Genomic DNA, 23,473 nt, shown 5'->3' with positions numbered 1-23,473 from the left:
GATGTCGACTCTTACTCATAACAATGTCGTCGTCTATTCAATCGAAATGTGAGACACACTCCACAATGATGTCAAAGGTAAAGTAACTTTTTTAGCCCTCAGCATTTACAATTTTTTGTCAATTTGGTCCTTGTCCTTTAAAAGAGCATAAAAAATTAAAATATATATATTCCATTTTAAATAAAATATAAAATTACATTTTTAAAAATAAAATTATGAAAAAACTCTTTAAAATTTAAAAACTAAAAAAAATTAATTATAAAATCCAAAATTCAATGTTATCTAAATCAAATTAGGCCAAGCAGTTAGATTGGTTGGATTGAGAACCAATTGGAGTAACGGTCCAGTTTGAGGTAAAAATCGATCGACCCACGAGCTATGTACGAATTGGTTGAATTAAGCTATAAAAATGATTAAACTAGTAGTTGAATCAATTCCAAATTTGTCGGGCCAATTAGTTTCCAAAACCACTCACTTGATTGGCTTAAAAGCAAATTATTAAAAAAATAAAAAATAAAAAATTTAAAATTATAAAAATCGATTCAACTTCTAGTTTAATTGTTTTTTAACCTAGTTCAACTAGTCCATATTGATTCGTGAGTCAACCAATTTTTTACCTATCATAGAATCGATACCCCAGTCTGTTCTTAGTCTAACTGATTTAGTCTAACTTAGATAATATTGAATTTTAGATTTTTTTTTAAATTTAATTTTTTTAATACAAAAAATGTAAAGTTTTAAAAACATTTACGTACTTTTAAAGCGTATAGACCAAATTGACAAAAACCTGTAAATGTTTAAGGCTAAAAATGTTTAAATTTTTTAAAAACTGATTGACCCAGAACCAATACGAATTGGTTGAACCAGGTTAAAAACCTAATTAATTTGACAATTAGAATCGAATTTTATATATATATTTTTTATTTTTAATAATTTATTTGCTATGAACCGGTCAAACTAGTCGTTTAAGGGATCAATTGGTCAAATCAGTTTTCAAAATTGATTCAACCGGTTTTTCTGTAACGGTTCAAGGCCCAATTAGTTTTTTACCTCTCATCGGACTGATACCCTAGTCAGTTCTTAATCCAACTAGTTGGTTTGGTCTGATTTAGATAACAATGAAATTTGGAAAATCTTATATATTTAAAATCATTTTTATTTTTGAATTTTAAAGAGTTCTTATTTTCATAATCTTTTTATTTTAAAATTATAATTATAATTTTTATTTAAAATATGAAAATTTTTAATTTTTTTAAATTATACTTTTAAAGAGTAAGAATCAAATTGACAAAAAAAAAAAACTATAAATAGTGATGGCTAAAGAAATTATTTTAGCTTTACCATCATTTTTCGTTCACTTTAATGAGAAAAATAGAGGAAATGACGGCTAAATAAGGCATATATGCCGATTTTTTATTTGGCCTTTTAGGCTATTTTTTTAATTTAGGGAAATAGGTCATTTTTGGAGAGAGTGTGTGAGAGCACCCCCAGCTCATTGGATTTTTTTATGGTTAGGATTTTTTTAATTTTGTTAGGGTTAGGGTTTTTTAAGAATTAGAGTTATGGTTTTAGGCGTGAAATCGCGAAAGTTTATTGGTAGATTTGAGGTGTTAGGGATGCGATAACCCATGTTGGGGATGCAATAACGTGACTCAGAACACATACATTTCATATGTCATGGTGGGATAAGACCATTACATCAGAAACCCATCCTGTGAAAGCTAGGTTTCGGGTGACAGTGTTTGATATGGCCATGGGCCGAAGTTTAAGTGGAGGTCCCAGATGGGGATCGTGATGCGATTACAGGTTTAAGTATAACCGGGGGCCAGTTGACTATCATTATGTGGTCATGAGTTCAAACTTTTTGGATACCTGTAAATTATGGTTTATATATACCACACATAAGACTGAGGTCATAATCCTAGGGAAAAACGAAGGGCTTTTCGGTAAAATCAACATAATTTTTTTCTCTATTTCCAGGAAGCTGGTATCTTTAACCTTTCATTCTTAGTCGAAGGTTGACACCGAGGTGGATTCAAGAGGATCCTCAGAAAGAGAGTGGATGTTCCGTTGGAGTAAATGTCAAACTCAGTTTGGCACGACAACGGTTGTAGTTATTAATGAGTTGTTTAATAATGACAACCGTTGTCACCCTGAAAAGAGTATCACCTTTACTCCAACATTACAGTTCCTATCCGTCTGAGAGTCCTCCGTGTCTACGGCGGTGTTGATATTCAAGTAAGAAGAAAGATTAAAGATACTAGTTGTGTGGAAATAGAGAAAACATTATGTCGATTATAGCGGGAAGTCCCATAATTTTTCCTTATGATTATGCCCTCAAACTTATATATGGTATTTATAAGGGAAAATTTTAGGGCATCCAAAAAGTTTGAGCTCGTGGCCATGTAATGATCGTCAACTGGCTCCCCTGTTATACTCCAATTCATGACTGCATAATGGCCGTCGATTGAGATCTCTACGTAGACTTTTCACTCGTGATTGTACAAAGCAAAGTAACCCCAAAACCTAACTTCCACATGATAGGTTTCGGAGGTAATGGTCCCATCTTGGCAGGATATATGAAATGTGTACGTCTCGGATTGCATCATCGATAACTCAAGACTACTCGAACTGGAAATTATATTAGCGAAAATTTTTTAACACTGAATCGAAGAATGAAATGAAGAGAGAAAAATATTGTAAAATTGAGGGATAGAGGGCAGGAGATATGTTTTTCGAATAATGAAGTATAGAGGGGAAGCCCCCTTTTATAGGCACAAGGGAAGAGAGAGATTGCAAAAGAAAAAATCTTGTGGTCGAAAACGTGTTGCAAGACCAATGTTTTCATCGATTATCTTTAAAACGTGCTTCAAAACTGCCAAAAAATTGTTGAGGCCAAGTACCTTTTTTTGTCAAGTACCTTTTTTTAGGCTTTATGAAAATCTTAGTGAAAACTCGTCCGGTTGGGCAAGCTTCTCTACTAACATGGTAGGAAAGTACATCTAAATGGACGAGTTTTCACTAACATTTTCATGAAGCCCAAAAAAAAGTACCTAACCCCGACAATCTTAGGTAAAATTTGAAGTACGTTTTCAAACACTAAATACCCTCTAAAGCACACATCTGATTTCAATTAGTTATTTGTTAAACGTATTTTTGAGCATCGAATAGCATTTCATTATCATTATTCCAGGAAAGAACTTCATCAGAAACGAATTTTGAAACATGTGTTACCTTTCTCCTAGTTATATTTTGCTATTAAATTACCAAAATAATCAGAGCTTAGGCACGCAATCAATTCATATCAAACATCGAAGAGTTAAGTTGTGAGAGTCTTCTGCATTTCTTTAGATAATCGTTTAAAGATTTATTTTATAGGAAATATCCAATTCATTTTAAATTGAAATGAGTCGACGAGTGAAATTCATCATTTATTACGACGGTCAAATCTTTAATACTAAAGTCGGGGTCGTATTTGCAGGAGCCCAATACATGGAATTAACTTTCAACCGTACCATTCAATTGCATGAGCTACGGATTAGAATAAGGAAGAAAGTTGAGGGTTTGAGCTAGGGAAGAATTTCAAGCTTGTAATGTAGATATCTGGCATCGGTTGACCCTATTAAGTAAAACTATTTGATGTGAAAGGCGAGTTCAAGCTGAAGAAGGTCATATCATTGCATTGCTCGAGCGAAAATGCTGTAATAGAGTTATATGTTGAGTTTGTCGAGGTTGATAGAGTTGGTCCATCTTTAGCCACTGTTATTACTACTGTTGGAACTGAAGCTAAAGTAGGAAGTCCTACTACACGGTTGTGCAATGGGTTCATTGGTTTGTTACAAAGCTCCTACTATGATGTCCTTGAAACATAAATGGGTAGACATTTTTTGGTTTTCGGCACCAATTTCAATTTCAGTGGCTACTATCAACTAGGGTATGACCGTAACCCAAACCTTAACACTAGAGCAAGACATTCAATTAGTGCGTTCGATTTCAACTTCGGTGGATCAATGTCCTAAGGTTGAAAAACTTATATGGGGGGCCATCAACCTATACCATTTCACAATCCGATGCAGATTTTTCGGGTACTTGAGGTATAGAAGAATCAATGACTTACTTTCTACGATATGGTCAGACGAGAGTATATTGAACCCTTTAATTGAAGATGACAATGAAAGTGTAGATTTAAAAGAAGGTTGTAACAACTCAATTTTTAGTGGTGTCAGAAACAATGGTTCAAGACCACCAAATTTGACGAGTAAGCTTGTAAATTTTATTATTTAGTATTTACGAGTCCAATGTGGTTTTAGAAATATTTTTGAACTAGTAATTTGTGTTTTTATAAGGATTTATTAGGTTAAGCAGTTTAGAAAATGAGGTATCCAAACCTCAATTCCACAAATTGAGCCATAAATATTTTTATAAATGATTATGGAGAGTCATTAAGGTAGTATTAAAGTTTCGTTAGAAAATTTTAACGTTTTGATAGTTAATTAATTAAAAAGGACTAAATTGAAAAAGGTGCAAAACTTGCTAATTAAAGAAATAGTGATTAAATAGACCAAATAATTAAAAGTACAAATAGAAACATATGGGATGGTTGAGGTAGCATAAGCAGAAAAAAATAATGAAATTATGTTATTTAAAGGCAAAATTGGAAATAAAATAAAATAAAATAAAATAGCCAAAATGAGATTCTAATAGTTTCTAGACCATTTCTTCTCCAATTTTCTATCCAAAAACACCATTGGAGTGCTCTGAAGGGTGGTTTTCATATTTTAGCTTCATGTAAGTTTAATTCTTGCTTTTTTTGTAATTCTTGTGTTTTTAAGACTTTTATAATTAGGTCCAACTAGCTATTTCATTATTTTTTTTATTTTATTGAAAATTTTGAAAGTTACCGTTGATGAATACTGGATGTTTCTGATGAAATAACATGGATTTAGAGCTTTAATTTTGTTGTATGATGATTTTATAAAGTGATTTTATTAGATGTTAATTTTAGGACCAAATTATGAAAAGACTAAATATTAGGGTTTGGTATTAAATTTTTGTTTATCAAGGGCTGTATGATAGCCTAGAATATTTAGATAAATTGTCAATTGAGAAAAAATTAATTCATTTGATAGACTAATTAATAAGGGACTAAATTGCAAAAGTGTTAAAGTTGGGGTAATTGTATAAATTCAAAAAAATTGAGGGGTATTAATTATGAAGTGAATTGAACTAAAATATATGCTAATGAATGAGTAATTTTATATTTTAGATCAAGAGCCTGTAGATATTTGTGAAAAAGGAAAATTAGCAGAATAGTCCCTGAACTTCTGTAAATTTTACGACTTAATCCAGGTAAGTTCGTATGGTTAAAATTAAACATTTATATACTGAATTGATGAATGATATTCTGTATTTATTCTATTATTGAAGTTGAAATATTGTTAAAACTATAAATTTGAATTGAATATCTGAATTAAATGGAACGCGGGATTTAAGTACATTCGGCATGCGATGAATTGATGACATTGGAGAAAAATGTGGAAATTTACCCAAGTAAATTGAGGTTCAGCATTTGTTGCGAACTTTCATGTTTACTTTCAGTTTAGCTCTCACGAGCTTTTGTTTAACTCATACGAGTTTCCATTCAGCTATTTTGAGCTTCTGTTTAACCCTTATGGGTCTCTGTTCAGCTCTTATGAGCTTCCGTTCAACCCTTATGGGTTTTCGTTAAGCACTTATGTGCTTCCGTTCAGCCTTCGGGCTTCTAAAAATGATGTACTCTTATCCATAAGTCGTTCTCCGATTTGGTAAGATTTGGTAAGTGACTCATGTAATTAAAATTGAAAGATTTATTGTTTATTATTGATATTGATCTGAAAGAAATGTGATCTTTGATTAAAATTGTGATTGACAGGGAGATTGCATGAATAATTTCCTTCTTTGATTTGTTAAATTAGGTTCAGTAAGATTTACGTTTAACCTATCAAACTTACTAAGCTTCATTAAGCTTACTTGTATTGTTTAATGTCCTTGTAGATTAACGTGAGGTCCGGAGATCGGATCAACACATCAAGTCACACTATCCCATTCATCCCGGTAGCCTTTGAAATGTATACTATGGTTTATATGGCATGTATACGGTTGGTATGGATTTGACTAAAGCTTGGTTTGTATAAATGTTAGGAGTGAAGTTTTGTTTAAATAATCGACTTAAGTGTATATATGTGATGTTATGTTATGCTAAAAACATGATTTTGGCTTGTTTTGAATGCTTGGTTGTGAGCTAATTGATGTGTGAAAATGTTGTGTTTAGAGTGCTACTTAAAAGGGTAAGAAAAGTGGCCATATCCACATGGGCAGAGACACGGGCATGTGTCTTAGCCGTGTGTGACACGTGGCCTAGCACATAGGCATGTGGTCTGGCCGTGTGTCACCTACATCCTTAAAATTAAGAAACAGAATGCCCAGGTATTTTCACACGGCCTAACACACGGGCATGTGGCTTGGTCGTGTGACCCTTGCACTTTAATTTAATAAGTCAGTGTGCTCACACAGCCTAGTACACGGGCATGTGACTTGGCCATGTGACCCAAGTCAGAGAGTTACATGGGCATGGACACGCGTTGGTACACGGTCGTGTGCCCTTCTTTGAATGCCCACAAGACCTAAGACACGAACGTGTCTCTTGACCGTATGAGCCACATGACCTGGTCACATAGGCGTGTGTCCTGTGCACTTAGGAAAAAATTTGAAATTTTGTGAAAAATTCTTTGAGTTTCTGATTTAGTCCCGATTTGTTTCTAAAGTGTATTTTGGGCCTCGAGGGCTCATATAAGGGACAATATGAGTGATTTATGATTAGTTTATGATATGTATGTTAAATAATATGAAATAGTCGTAATAGATCTGAAAAGTTAGGTAATGCTCCGTAACCCTGTTCCGGCAACGAATAAGGGTTAGGGGTGTTACAAAGATGCAGCCGAGGAAGAAGGGACAACGGTTGCAGTTGACAGATCAGAGTAAGACCCTAATCCAATCCGATAGTTTAGTTAGGATGGTTCGAAAGTAACACTTTTTTGGAACAAGAGTAGGTTTCAATTAAACTAGAACCTTGCGTTTCTGACGATAACTATTCTAATAATACTCTAAATCCAGATCTGTAGTTCAGGGCATATGAACACCCGCCCCACATGACCAACATTGACCTCTCCGTTGAGGGTGGTTTAGAGTTCCGATAGCTACCACACAAAATACTTGACCATGCAAGCTCGTCGTTAGATGTCCAAGTATTAGAAGTTGACATGAAATACCCCAACAAAGGTGTTTTTCTTGCTGCACTGAAATGATACAACTTTAAGAACGGTGTGAACTATCATGTCACGAAATCTCGTTTGAAGAAATTCAAGGGAAATTGCATAATGTGCGATGGGGGTACAAATGGAAAATCATGGTATCTTTTCGGAAGAAGACAAGCTTGTGGATGATAAAGAAGTATTCTGGTCCACATACATGTGTTGTAGCATGTGCGCGATGTGTTCACCCAATATTCTGACATAATGTGTCATGACTGGGGTCTTTGTTTTTCATAGTCACTTAACTTTAACTCGTATTTTACATGTGTAAGTCAGGATCATCCAAGGCTAGACTTCGACATGATATCTGAAATTATTATACCTATGGTGAAGACGAGTCCCAAGATTCCTATCCCAGTGTTGATTGCCAACATTCGTAGCCAGAAATAAATACATGCCATCGTATTACAAAGCATGACTTGCAAAACAAAAGGCTATGGATAAGTTGTATCACGACTGGGACAGGTCATACAATGGTTTATGAAAATGGTGTTAAGTACTGGATCGGTACATACCAGGTTCCTTAATTGATATAGAAACGCATCCAGGGTATTTCGGCGATCATCTAGTCTCTAAGAAAAAAATATTCTACCGATTCTTTTGGACCTTTAATCAATGCAAGGAAGCTTTCCGGCACTGTAAGTTTTTGGTAGAAATTGACAACACCTGATTGTACAGGAGGTATGAGCATCAATTGTTGATGGTCGTTGCCAAGGATTGTAATCGTAAGATTCTATTGATAATGTTTACAATAACTCCAAGAGAAATGAGAGATGATTGGGATTTTTTCATTAGTTAATTGGGCCGTCATGTTTGCCTTTAGCCCGACATATGTGTCATTTCCGATAGGGGACTAGGAATCTTAGCCGCTATTGAAAGGCATGGTAGCCTTTAGGATCGCATGTAACACCCCTAACCCATATCCGTTGTCGGAATAGGATTACGGAGCATTACCAAAAATTTACAGATTAGATACAATCATTTCGTATCATTTAACATTCATATCAGAAAACAATCATAATAAATCATATTGTCCCTTATATAAGCCCTCGAGGCCCAAAATATGCATTAGAAACAAGTCGAGACTAAACCGAGTATTCAAAGAATTTTTCGTAAAATTTCAAAATTTTTCCAAGATACAAGGGGCACATGCCTGTGTGGTTAGGCCGTGTGACTAAAACGGCCAAGAGGCACGCTTATTTCTCAAGTCGTGTGGGCATTCGAAATAGGACACATAGTCGTGTCCCAGCCCCTATCCGTACCCGTGTAACTCTTTGACTTAGTTTACACGACCAAGCCAAATGCCGGTGTGCTGGGCCATGTGAGAAATTTTGAGCATTCTATTTTGAAATTTTAAAGATGCAGGGGACACACGACCAAAACATGCCATGTGCTAGGCCGTGTGTCACACATGGCTGAGACACACGCCCGTGTGGAAAAATAATGCCATTTCTAGGCCATATTTCTCACCCAATTTTGGCATCAACCTATCACAACAAATTTGTACACTTACAAACCATATCAAAGCACTTAAAACATTCCAAAATCATGTCTTAAACATAACATATTACCACATACAACCAATGTGCTCTTAGGCACCAAGGCATCGCAAATGACAATTTATTATTATGTCATCCTGATACTCATATTTATCTAGGTACCAAATGCATCAATGCATAATCAAATTCAAACTTCTAACATGATAAATCTACTTATATATATATATATATATATCAAAACATAACCATTATAAGCCATTCCAATAGGTAGTTATAACAAAATACTTATAAGCCAACATTGGCTAATTAACCTATACATGCCATTATAACGAAATTAATTTATTATTTATACCAAAATGAGCTGATGGATAGTGTGAATGATCTCCTTGAAGCTTCCAACCCAACGAGCTTCCAAATACTATAAGACAGGGGAAAATAAAATAGAGTAAGCTTTTAAGCTTAGTAAGTTCGTATAATGAGAAATTACTTACCATTCATTTACTGATGCGTGATATTTATAACAGGTTTTAAAGATTTATAAGTGAAACGTTCTTGAGACTAACTTATTATCACATTAAGGCAAGTGTACCTATCGAACAGTAGTATAGCTCAGCAAGACCGGATTGTCGAACCCAATGGAACTACGAGAACTAATATTTACTTCTTTTTTATTATCTAGCCTAAAATTTAAGAGGTTTGGTTGTCTAAAATAATTACTAACTAAGAATGCACAGAAATAAAAATTTGGGAAAATTCTTTTGGGAAAATTTGATTGATTGAGACAATACCTAAGGACAAATCCACCTAGACTTCACTTGTTATTTGACTCTGAATCAGACGATTATTTCATTTGACTTGATCCGTAGAAATCCCTAAGTTATATTATTATCTCTCTTGAGACTAATAACGTTTAACCCTAGGTTAAATAATTGAAATCTCTTTCTAATTAACACCCTAGAATTGCATTAAGTCGATCTATGGATTCCCTTATTAGGTTTCACCCTAATCCAGCAAAATCTTGTCACCCTATCTCTAGGCGCGCAATCAGTTCCGCTTAACTATGACAAAGTTACTCTTAGACAGGGTCTATTCCTCCTCTGAATAAGAGCTTAACTTGAATCAATATCCTAGAATATGAAAACAAGAATTAAGTACACATAATTAAGAACAAGTCAAATATTTATCATACAATTCAGATAATAATAATAAGATCTACCTTAGGTTTCATTCCTCTTAGGTATTTAGGGGTTTAGTTCATACTTATGAAAGAAAACATCTCAAAAGCATAAAGATAACAAAACATAAGAAAACCCAAAACTCCTGAAGGAACTTGAAGGGAGATCTCTAGTCTTGATGATGAATCCAGCTCTTGAGATGGATCAATCAGCTTTCCTTGAATAATTCGCTGCTTCCTCCTCTCCTCCCCTCCTAAGTGCCTCATCAAGTGTTTAAATAGGTTTTGGAATGCCTAAGAGCCTCAAAATTGGCCTTTTCTGAATTGGACTAAACTTGGGTTCGACAGGGACACGCCCGTTTAACACGCTCGTGTGTGATTCCTGAAGGTCATGGTCAAGGCTGTTAAATGGGCATGGGCATGTGATCCACCCGTGTAAGTCGTGCTTCGATCTTGCCAAATTGACACGACCGTGTGACACGCCAGTGTGAGGAAGTCCAGGCCATTTATTTTCCCATGTGGGTCCATTTTCTACGTTTTTAGCCTATTTCTCACTCTTTTTACTCGCCTATGTTCTTCTAAGTATAAAACATGAAATTAAAGGAATTCACCAAATCTAAAGAGAAACCATCCATAAATGCGTTAGGCATGGGGTAAAAATATGTATAAATTACGGTTTATCAAATACCCCCACACTTAAGCATTTGCTTGTCCTCAAGCAAAACCCTCAACTCACAATCAAAATAAATTCTTCTTAACTTATAATTCCTATTAATAATATCTCAAAATAATCCATAAGTAATCATACATTGAGAATTTGACTGAAAGAACATCAAAGTTCCAAAACATTCCAAGTTGAGTATTTTATCATGAAAGCATAGGTGTCTCCCCTGATCTAAGTAGTTAGCTTCGACTCAAAATATCACAGGGTTTCACATCCTCACTAAAGATTCACTCAAATCACTCGAGGTGTTTAAAGACAATACATGAAGCACATAGTTAATAATGGAAATTCATTACCATAAGCTTGCATGAAAATCGAATCTCCACCACTATATATTGAAATGAACATTAATGAACAGGTCTTTAAAGGGTTGTAACTTGGCTTTGGTTAGGGGGTGTGGTCACAAGCTGAAAGAAAAGGTTAGAATTGAGATTAAATTGAAAAATTTCCTAACTGGAAAAAGTACTTAAACATCAATTGAGTACAATTGAGCTTCTTCTCAGAAGATAGAATTTAGATACTGCGGCTCAACACTACTGAATTACTACTAATATGTAAGTATGAATGTTTTTTTTTAAAAACGAGTCAAATACATATAAGAGCAAAACATAGCTAAGTAATTAGTTCAAATCAAATCTTGACAAAATAGGGATCAAATTAGGGGATTTCAACAATAATGGTTTATGGGTTAATATTGAGGGTAAATCAATTAATGGCTTGTTAGGCTCAAAGGGGTTTACTAAGGTTTAATTATGAAGGTAGGCTTTTGTGGAGTGAGTGGGTTAAACCTAAGTGCCTTTATCATTTTGACATATCAAATCAAATGGTGTGGTCTTGACATGCATAGTCAAGCAAGTTCTAGAAGAACAATTCAATACTGACGCACTCAATGCAACAATAAAAGTGAGCATGAAAGAAATTATAAATGCTCTAAAGGCTCAAAATCTCACAAAAAATATGGCTTTTTGATGTTTAAACCTGTGAATTTCAACTCAAGATAATACCTAAACTTGGGAGAAACAACCTATAAAATTTTAAGTTCAAAAGTCAACTTATCATGCTTGATTCTTTAATATCTTAAAGTTTAAACAATCAATGCATGAATGCCTAAGTTTTAATTCAAGACATATCAATTAAGATCATAAATTAATCAAAATTTATTCTAATCATGGCATGAGAAGATCACATGAGAATAAGACAAAATTCAGGGATTTCTAATGACGATATGAATAACCCCCCCACACTTAAGATGTACATTGCCCTCAATGTACAAAGATAGATTTATTGAAAAAGATCGATTGATACTCATGAGATAGGGAGAGAAGTGAAACTTCCTGAATGATGAATGAACTTCTTGAACTGGAGTTTTGTTGAATAATCGGCGTGAGAGTGGAGAAGGATACTCTAGTGGTAGTAGAGGTTCATTAGTCCATAAGTCCTGCGCCAAAATAATATTATATCTGGTGGTAGCTATGGTCATGGTCGAACAGGACATGGCAGTCGTGGAGAACCTTTCCCGATGGAGTTTTTAGTTCCTATGCGAAGATGAGCTTTGGAGCTCTTTATAACTGCGACAGAATCAGGAACTATAAGGAAGCATAATTACTCATAATGAAATAGCTGAAATTGGAAATTGTAAAAACTCAAGATAAAATAGTATAAACAGGAAATAAAAAGTAATTTCAAAATATAAAGATAAAGCTAAGATAGATAATAGGTGTTTATAGGGAAATTGGGGCACACGGCCGTGGGCCTGCCCGTTTGCCTTTGTTTCAGCCCGTGCATTTTGTGGTTTTCGAAATTGGGTGCATCGGTGTACTCGGCCATGTTGCACAACTGTGTCAATCTTCGTTCGCTTCTCCTACGCTTGTGTATGACAGCACACGCCCGTGTTCTTTTGGCAGTTTCGCCCATGACCATGTCGTACGGCCGTGGCAACTTAACGCATCCCGTGTTGGGTAAGAAATTTTTGCCCTGTTTTCACATGACCGTATCGCACGGCCATGTTTCATCCCGTGGTATGTGCACGGCCTACGGCACACCCGTGTGCATAGCCGTGTGGTTATGAAAATCCTGTGTTCAGTGACTCAGTTAGTTAATTAAATGTTAAAGACTAAAATTTAAAGAAATTAGCACCGTTAGTGCTCGGGGTGCCTCCCGAGAAGCGCTTGTTTATAGTCTAAGCTCGACTCTATGTTGTGGGTGTATTTAGGTAACTTCATGGAGCTGTAGCTCCTCTTTATCGTCTTTGAAATTCTCACCATTATGCATTTTGAGACAATGTCCATTTACCTTAAAAGTGCCTTGTGATGGATGACTTACCTCTACTGTACCATATGGAAACATAGTTTGAACTAAAAAAGGACCTGACCATCGTGATTTGAGCTTTCCAGGAAACAATTTAAGCCTCGAGTTATATGACAGGACAAGATCTCCAACTTCAAATTGCCTTCGTTGCTTCAAATGAGCGTCGTGGCGGAGCTTCGTCGCTTCCTTATATAAGCGCGAATTTTCATATGCATTGGCTCGCCACTCATCTAACTCATTCAACTGCATCAACCTGTTTTCACTTGCAAGTTTGGGGTGAAGGTTTAGAAATTTTATAGCCCAGAATGCTTTGTGTTCCAACTTAAACGGTAGGTGACAACTTTTCCCATAAACAAGTTTGTAAAGTGATGTTCCTATAAGAGTCTTAAAAGCAGTTCTATAAGCCCATAAAGCATCATCTACTTTCATCGCCCAATCCTTCCTGTTTAATTCTACTTATTTTCTAGGATCCATTTAAGCTCTTGGTTTGCTACTTCGATTTGGCCACTAGTTTGAAGGTGATAAGGGGTAGCTGTTCTATGATGAACTCCCTATTTCCTGAGGGTTTTTTCAAATTGGGAGTTACAAAAATGAGTACCCTTATCAGTGATAATTACACTAGGTGTACCAAATTGAGAAAAAAGTTTCTTAAGGAATCATACTACTACTCTAGCATTATTAGTAGGTAAAGCTTGGGCTTCAACCCATTTGGACATATAATCAACAACTACTAAGATGTATTTATTCCTGAATGAACTAGGGAATGGACCCATGAAGTCGATACCCCAAACGTCAAATATTTCACATGAGAGCATATATGTTTGAGGCATTTCATCACGTTCGGATATATTACCTGTCCTTTGACATTTGTCACAAGAAGTAACATACCTATTGGTGTCTTTGAATAGAGTGGACCAATAAAAACCTGATTTGAGGACTTTATGTGTGGTTTTATTTCCACCGTAACGTCGTCCAACCGGTCCTGAGTGGTAATGTTTCAAGATTTTCCATGCTTCTGTCCTTGTAACACATCTCCTAATGATTTGATCTGCACATTTACAGAAAAGAAAAGGGTCTTCCCAGAAGTAGTTTTTCACATCAGTGAAGAATCGCTTCTTTTGCTGATGTGTCAACCCTTTTGGGATAATGTTAGCGGCTAAAAAATTTGCAATATCTGCAAACCAAGGTACCTCAGAATTAGAGATAACAAAAAATTGTTTTTCAGGGAATGGATCATTTATTTCAATGTCATCTGGTTCTTTGGTACTTGAGTTTTCAAGCCTGGAGAGATGGTCAGCCGCAAGATTTTCAGCTCCTTTCTTATCCTTAATCTCTAAGACAAATTCCTGCAATAATAAGATCCATCGAATTAGTCGAGGTTTTCCATCAGTTTTAGTCAAAAGGTGGCGAAGAGCGGAATGGTCAGTATAAACGACAACTTTAGACAATATTAAATATGGCCTAAATTTATCGAATACAAAAACCACAGCTAGTAGCTCTTTCTTCGTGGTGGTGTAGTTTTCTTGTGCGGCTGTCAAAGTCCTGCTAGCATAATAGATAGGTTGAAAATGTTTATCTCTTCACTTTCCCAAAACTGCACCTACTGCAAAATCACTCGCATCGTGATCGCGTGGTTTCGTGATAGGTTTTAAATGTTTATAATTAATCGTTCTTGAAACTAACTATTATCGCGATGTTGGCAAGTGTACCTATTGAACAGTAGTATAGTTTTAGCAAGATCAGATTGTCGAACCCAAAGTAACTAAAAGTACTAGTAATGACTGTCTTTTTATTATCTAGCCTAAGAATAATGGAGTTTTGTTTTAATTAACTAATTATCTAAACTAAGAACTCATAGAGAAAAGAATTGGGGAATTGATTTTGGGAAAAATCGATTGACTTAAGACAATACCTAAGGACAAATCCACCTAGACTTTACTTGTTATTCTGGCTCCGAATCGGACGATTTATTCATTCAACTTGTTTCGTAGAGATCCCTGAGTTATGTTATTATCCCTATTCAAGACTAATAACGTCTAATCCCTAGATTGAATAACTGAGACTTTTCTCTAATTAACACTCTAGGGTTGCATTAACTCGATCTATAGATCCCCTTATTAGGTTTCACCCTAATCTGGAAAAATCTTGTCACCCTATGTCTAGGCGCGCAATCAACTTCACTTAATTATGATAAATGTACTCTTAGCCAGGGTCTATTCCTCCTCTGAATAAGACCTTATCTTGAATCAGTATCCTGGGATATCAAAACAAGAATTAATAACACATAATTAAGAACAAGTTAAATATTCATCATACAATTCAGAAAATAATAACAAGATTCGTCTTAGGTTTCATTCCCCTTAGGTATTTAGGGGATTTAGTTCATAACTAAATAAGAGAACATCTTAGAAAAATAAAGAATACAAAACATAAAGAAAACCCAAAACTCCTGAAGGGGAATTGAGGAGAGATCTTCAGTCTTGATGATGAATCTAGCTTCTGAGATGAATCAATCGACTTCCTTGGAGTAATTTCTTACTCCCTATTCTGTGTGCCCCCTTTTCTCCTCTTATAGGGTGTATTTATAGGCTTTGGAATGCCTAGAAGCCCTCAAAATTAGCCTTTTCCAAATTAGACTCAACTTGGGTTTGGTAGGGACACGCCTGTGGCACACGCTCGTGTTCGATTACTTCAGGCCGTGTTCGAGCCTGTCAAATTGATACATTGACACGGTCGTGTGGTCTGCCCGTGTGAGGAGGTCCAGGTCATGTTGATTTCATACTTTGGCCCATTTTCTCCTTTTTTGGCCCGTTTATCGTTCCTTTCGCTCTCCTATGCTCTCCTAAGTATAAAACATGAAATCAAAGCATTAAGAGCATCGAATTCACCAATTCTAATGAGAAATCATCCATAAAATGCATTAAACATGGGGTAAAAATATGTATAATTTACGGTTATCACATTGCACATTATAATTGGAGCTTTAGTCAGTTTATCCTTTAAAGTGTTAAATACTTCTAAACAATCTGATCGAAATTAAAAGGTACATCTTTTTCTAATAATTTAGTCAAAGGCTTAGCTATTTTAGAAATTTTTTTAATAAATCATCTATTAAACCCAGCATGTCCTAAGAAACTTCTAATAGCCTTGACCGAATTAAGGGGAGGTAGTTTTGCAATGGTTTCACTATTTGATTTATCAACCTCAATCCCTCTACTAGAAATTTTATGTCCTAACACAATACCTTCTTGAACCATAAAGTGACATTTTTCCCTGTTAAGCACAAGGTTTGTTTCCTCACATCTTATTAACACTCGTTTTAAAATTTCTAGGCAAAGATGGAAAGAGTTACCGAAAATTGAAAAATCATCCATAAATAACTCCATGATGTCTTATACGAGTTCGTAAAAAATGGCCATCATGCAGCGTTGAAAAGTAGCAGGAGTATTACATAATCCAAAAGGTATTCTATGATAAGCAAACGTACCGTATGGACATGTAAATGTCATTTGTTTTTATCTTCAAGAGCTATTGGGATTTGGAAATAGCCAGAGAGTCCATCTAAAAAGTAGTAGTACATGTGTCCTGACAATCTTTCCAACATTTGGTCAATGAACAGAAAGGGAAAGTGGTCTTTACTCGTGGCATCATTTAGCTTCCTATAATCAAGGTACACTCTCCAACCTGTGACTATTCTTGTTGGGATTAATTCATTCTTCTCATTGGTTACAATATTCATGCCTACTTTCATAGGAACAATCTGCACAGGACTCACCCAAGAACTGTCAGAAATAGGATAAATAATTCCAGCATCTAGGAGTTTAATTACCTCAGCTTTAACAACTTCCTTCATGTTGGGGTCAGTCGTTTTTGGGCTTGCACGCACGGTTTATATTCATCTTCCATTAAAATTTTGTGGGTAAAAAAAGAAGGGCTGATCCCTTTAATATCAGAAATTTTCCAAGCTATGGCCCTTTTATGCTCTCTTAATACTTGGAGTAATTCCTCTTTCTCCTTGGGTTGCAAGTTGGTTGCAATAATTACCGGTAATATGGAATTATTTCCAAAGAATATGATGGCTTGATTTCATGATAGGTGTTAAATAGTTATAATTAATCGTTCTTGAAACTAACTATTATCGCGATGTAGGCAAGTGTACCTATCGAACAGTAGTATAGTTTTAGCAAGACCGGATTGTCGTTCCCAAATGAACTAAAAGTACTAGTAATGACTGTCTTTTTATTATCTAGCCTAAAAATAAAGAGGTTTTTGTTTTAACTAACTAATTATCTAAACTAAGAATTCACAGAGAATGGAATTGGGGTATTGCTTTTGGGAAAATCAATTGAATTAAGACAATACCTAAGGAAAAATCCACCTAGATTGTACTTGTTATTCTGGCTCCGAATCGGATGATTTATTCATTTAACTTGTTCCTTAGAGATCCCTAAGTTATGTTATTATCCCTATTCAAGACTAATAATGTCTAATCCCTAGATTGAATAATTGAGACTTTTCTCTAATTATCACCCTAGGGTTGCATTAACTCGATCTATGGATCCCCTTATTAGGTTTCACCCTAATCCGGCAAAATCTTGTCACCCTATGTCTAGGCGTGCAAACAACTCCGCTTAATTATGACAAATGAACTCTTAAACAGGGTCTATTCCTCCTCTGAATAAGAGATTATCTTGAATCAGTATCCTGGGATATCAAAACAAGAATTAAGAACACATAATTAAGAACAAGTTAAATATTTATCATATAATTCAGAAAATAATAACAAGATTCGTCTTAGGTTTCACTCCCCTTAGGTATTTAGGGGATTTAGTTCATAACTAAAAAGGAAAACATCTCAGAAGAATAACGAATACAAAACATAAAGAAATCCCAAAACTCCTAAAGGGAAATTGAGGAGAGATCTTAAGTCTTAATGGTGAATCCGGCTTCTGAGATGGATCAATCGGCTTTCTTGGAGTAATTCCTTACTCCCTATTCTGTGCCCCCCTTTTCTTCCTCCTCTAGGGTGTATTTATAGGCTTTGGAATGCCTAAGAGCCCTCAAAATTAGCCTTTTTAGAATTGGACTCAACTTGGGCTCGGCAGGGACATGCCCGTGTAATACGCATTTGTGTGATTACTTCAGGTCGTGCTCGAGCTTACCAAATTGACACGATCGTGTGGTCTGTCCGTGTGAGAAGGTCTAGGCCGTGTTGATTTCGTACTTTGGCCCATTTTCTCCGATTTTGGCCTGTTTCTTGTTCCTTTCGCTCTCCTATGCTCTCCTAAGTATAAAACATGAAATTAAAGCATTAGGAGCATCGAATTCACCAATTCTAATAGGAAATCATCCATAAAATGTGTTAAATATGGGGTAAAAATATGTATAAATTACGGTTTATCAAATACACCCACATTTAAGCATTTGCTTGTCCTCAAGCAAAATTCTCAACTCATAATAAAAATAAATTCTTCTCAACTTATAATTTCTATCGATAATATCTCAAAATAATCCATAGGTAATCATACATTGGGAATTCAAATAAAAGAACATACAAGTTTCAAACATTCCAATTTGAGTATTTAATCATGCAAACATAGGTTTCGCACCTCATCCAAGTAATTACCTTTGATTCAGAATATCACAGAGTTTCACATCCTCACTAAAGATTCACTCAAATCACCCGAGGTGTTTAAGGACAATAAATGAAGCACTCAATAGTCAATAATAAAAAGTCATTACCATAGGCTTGCATGAAAATCAAATCTCCACCACTATAATTTAAGATGATACATCAATCAAAAGGTCTTTAGAGGGTTATAATGAGGCTTGGTTAGGGGGTGTGGTCACAAGCTGAAAGAAAGGTTTAGAATCTTGATTGAGTTGAAAAATTACTTAACTAGAAAAATAGCTAGTCATTAATTGTGTACAACAGAGCTTTTCTCAAAATATGAAATTTTACTTCTTTAGCTCAGAAGATTACTACTATTAAGATGTATACATTTTCTTTAAGAACAAGTCAAATATAAAGTAGAATAAAACTTAGCTAAGCAACTATTTCAATTCCAATATCGACAAAAAATAGGGATCAAATTAATTTAGGGGATTTCAACAATAATGGGTTAAGGGTTAATATTAAGGGTAATATAAGAAATGGGTTGTTAGGCTCAAGGGGGTTTACTAGGGGTTAATCGTGGAGGTAGGCTTTTCATGGCATGAGTGGGTTAATCCTAAGTGCCTTAATTATTTTGACATATCAAATCAAATGGTGTGGTCTCGACATGCATAATCAAGCAAGTTCTAGAATAACAGTTCAATACTAACGCACTCAAAGCAATAATAAAAGTGAGCATGAAAGAATTAATAGATGCTCAAAAGGCTCAAAAATCTCACAAAAATTATGGCTTTTTGGTGTTTAAAACTTGTGAATTCCAACTCAAAGTAATACCTAAACTTTGGGGAAACAACCTAAGATTTTAAATTCTTAAAAATCAACTTATCATGCTTGACTCTCTAATGTCTTTAGGTTTAAACAATCAATGCATAAATGCCTATGTTTTAATTCAAAATATATCAACAAAAATCATAAATCAATCAAAATTTATTCTAAATATGATATGAGAGCTTTTCAAGAAATAAGGTAGTCATTCAGGGATTTTTCTGATAATGAAATAAATATCCCCCCATACTTAAGATGTACTTTGCCCTCAATATAAAAAGATAGATATTAGAGTATAAAAATTAGATGGAGAGAGAAGCGAAACTTCCTGTATGATAAATTCCTCGAACTAGAGTTTTGGAGAGTAATCGGTTTAAAAGTGGAGGAGGATACTCCGGCGGTCGTAGAGGTTCATTAGTCCATAAGTCCTGTGCCAAAAGAATATTATATCTAGTAGTAGCTATGGTCATGGTCGATCAGGACATGGCAGTCGTAAAGAACCTTTCCCGGTGGAGTTGTTAGTTCCTATGCGATGATGAGCTGAAGAGCTCTATATAACTATGATAAAATCAAGAACTTTTAAGGGGATATTAGGAAGAATAATTTCTCATAAAGAAATAACCGAAATTGATAATTAAAAATAAAATTCTAAAATCTAATAAAAATTAAAAAGTAGTTTTAAGAAAAATTAAAATATAAAATAATAAATAAATGTTTTTAAACATCTTCATTGCTGGATGGTTCGCGAGGTGGGTCTAGCGATGAGATGTGGAGGTGCTGACAAATATACTGTAGAGTAGAATCAATGTTGTCAAATCGTTGAAAACACTACTGCTCGAATCTAGTGAGGCGCTCAGAGATGTCAGCATATGAAGCTGCAGCATGAACTGGACGAGAGGGTGGTGGTGGCTCAGTCGGTGGGTCCTCATGCTGTGGAGGGACATCATCAGAAATGTCCTCGTAGGCCTCCTACTCGGTAGATTGGGTGAGACGATATTGTGGAGGGTAGGTTCCTTGGCGCCTCTTAATCATCGTCATGCTAAGCATGCTCGAGATGCCTTGTGGAGACATCTGGCCGATGAGGGTAAGGGATGATTCTTTGGTCGCGCTGCTGAGGAGCCTGAAGTGTCGAGCCAACCGAGTAACATAGGGGCCAACAGAGATGACCTCCTTCCTATTCGGCTCCGTCTGGTGCTGAATCGCGAGGGCGATGAAATAGGCAAGGTGGATGACGTACCCGTGCGACATACACCATAAGAAGTAGGCGTCGTGAGTGTTGATGACGCCAGTGCTCTCTCGCCTCCCTATAATCGTGTGAGCCAAAATGGCGTGTAGGTACCTTAAGGATGGTGGGAGAACTGATGCCTTAGAGCGGCTAGGATTGTAGGAGACTGCGCCAGGGGCCAAAGTGTGCCAGCACTTCGAGGGAGAGAAATATATGTAGCGAGTGAGAGCATGTAGTTCATTCTCCTCCTTGAACTCCTTCGTACAGTGCAGAACCGAGCTCTGAGACGCTTAACTGGTAGACTAACCCGCCTAGGCAAAACTGAACCGTGCCGGGATCATCGTAATTCGTCATTACAGTCTGAAGATAGAACGTTGAGCATAGTTCCATCATGAGCTCGAGGTATGTTGGTTTGATGATCCCAAAGAACAGCTCTCAAGGGTCGGTGGTTAGAAGGGCCCGAATTGCATCAAACAACTAAACTTGTTCTACGGTAGCCCAGTCGATGCAGCGACTCGCAATTAAAGGTCGGGCCCGAACTAAACTTGTTCTTCTTGAAGCCCTCGGTGGAACTGTAGGAGAGGGTGACGAATTTCTGTGGTTGGACCTATGGAAGATGACACTTCCTTCCTCTTTTTCGAAGCAGGTACAACGATTTTCTTTCCTTGTGAAGACAACATGGAACACTAGAAAGAGGAGAATGGGTGTCAAAAATGGAGTTGAAGGCGGTGCACGGGTGTGGTAAGGAGGCCGTGTAGAATTGTAGCTGCTAGGGTTAGGGTTTTTGAGTGGGGAAGACAATGAATAGTGCCGGGTATTTATAGATTTTAGGGCACACGGCCAGGTAACACGCCCGTGTTCCCTAATTTTAGCCCGTGTGATTCGCAAATTTTGAATTTGGGTTCGTCTGACATTTAGTACACGTCCGTGTTCCTTAGGCATGTGTGTGCACACGGCCGTGTCGCACGACTGTGTCTGATGTTGTTCGCTTCTCCCACGCCCGTGTATTCAGACCCATACCCGTGTCAATCTAACAGGTTCGACTACGGGTGCTAGACATGGGTGTGTTGAACGCCCGTGCTATTTTAACGGGTTCACCCACAGTTCTTCCACACTGGCGTGTCTCACCCCCGTGTTGTTTTGGCAGGTTCGAACACGGCCATGTCGTATAACCGTGGCATTTTATCGTAGCCCGTGTTTGGGAAAAATTATTGTCCTGTTTTCGCATGGCCCTAAGTACGCCCGTGCTCTTGGCCGTGTCCCTGTGGAAAACCTGTATTCAAGCACTCCATTAGTAAGTTAGATGTTGAAGACTAAACTTTAAAGAAGTTAATACAGTTAGTGCTCGGGTTGTCTCTCGAGAAGTGCTTATTTATAGTCTAAGCTCGACTTACCTCTCCGTTGAATGATCATAGTGGTTTGAGGAGTTTATACTCCTTATTCCTGCTATCAATCTCATCAAAATAAGGTTTTAAACGGGTGTTGTTTACCTTAAAAGTGCCGAACTTGGGATGACTCACCTCAACCGAATGGGAAAATGCTGAGTACCGTAAGAGGGATTTCTTCATTCGATGTGGTAGCGAAAATGTGGGGATCTGTGGCATCTAATAAGACTCTATCTCCAACCTTAAGTTGATTTGGAAAGGGATTGAGCTTGTTCTGTCGTAGATTCGATTTGTCAAGTGTTCTCAGTTTATGCGTCCGGCATTTATCTAGCTCCTCGATTTTTAGCCTTCGATCCTCATGAATGGGTCCTCTACTATTACTTGAGAATGACTCATGTGCTTCCTTTAGACTCATTTCCTGCAAAGTAGGTTGTACATATTGTCAGTTTTAGTAGAATGGGTTAAACGATCACCTTCAATTTCTAATGTGTTGCCAGAATTGCGAGCTTGAAGAGTGATTGTTTCGTCTCCCACACGGAGTGTGAGTTCACTTGTGCCAACATCAATAATCATTTTAGCAGTGGCTAAAAAGGGCCTTCCTAGAATTAAAAGAATGTTGCTATCCTCCTCTATGTCTAGAACAATAAAGTCAACGGGAAATATAAATATATCATTTTTAACTAGCACATCTTCAATAATACCCCTAGGAAATCTTATAGTTTTATCTGCTAATTGAAGGCTCATCCTAGTCTGTTTGGGTTTCCCGAGACCTAATTGTTTGAACATTTTGTAAGGCATGACGTTAATCCTAGCCCCCAAATCAGCTAATGCATTATTAACATCTAAACTACCAATTAAGTAAGGAATTGTAAAACTCCTTGGATCTTTAAGTTTGTTGGGTAGTTTATTTTGGAGAATAGCTAAGCAAACTGTATTTAGCTCCACATGCGATGCCTCGTCCTTTAAAAATTTCATTGCGTTGGGCATCTGTGATAGAGCTTCAATAAACAGTAAGTTACTATGTAATTTTTTTAAGAGTCTAAGGAATTTACCAAATTGTTCATCTGAGCGGTCTTTCCTTGTCACGTTGGGGTATGGCACATGAGGTTTATATTCGACATTTATCGATTTGTTTTTATTGTGATCTACCTCACCTTGACCTTTTCTTTCTACAGTTTCTTGCCTCGGTTCTGGCTCAGGCTCAACAAATCCTTCTTCATCTTGAACATTAATCGGGTTGAGATGTTCCATTGGGTTAGGTTTAGTATTACTTGGCAAGGTCCCTTGTGGTCGTTCAGAGATTAGTTTGGAAAGATGGCCTATTTGAGTTTCGAGCCCTTGGATCGATGCTTGTTGATTTTTAAGTGCTGT

The sequence above is a fragment of the Gossypium arboreum genome, chromosome 10 (genome assembly GCF_025698485.1).
Source record: "Gossypium arboreum isolate Shixiya-1 chromosome 10, ASM2569848v2, whole genome shotgun sequence".
In the NCBI taxonomy this organism is placed as follows: Eukaryota; Viridiplantae; Streptophyta; class Magnoliopsida; order Malvales; family Malvaceae; genus Gossypium; species Gossypium arboreum.
Note: the sequence above shows the minus strand (reverse complement) of the source record.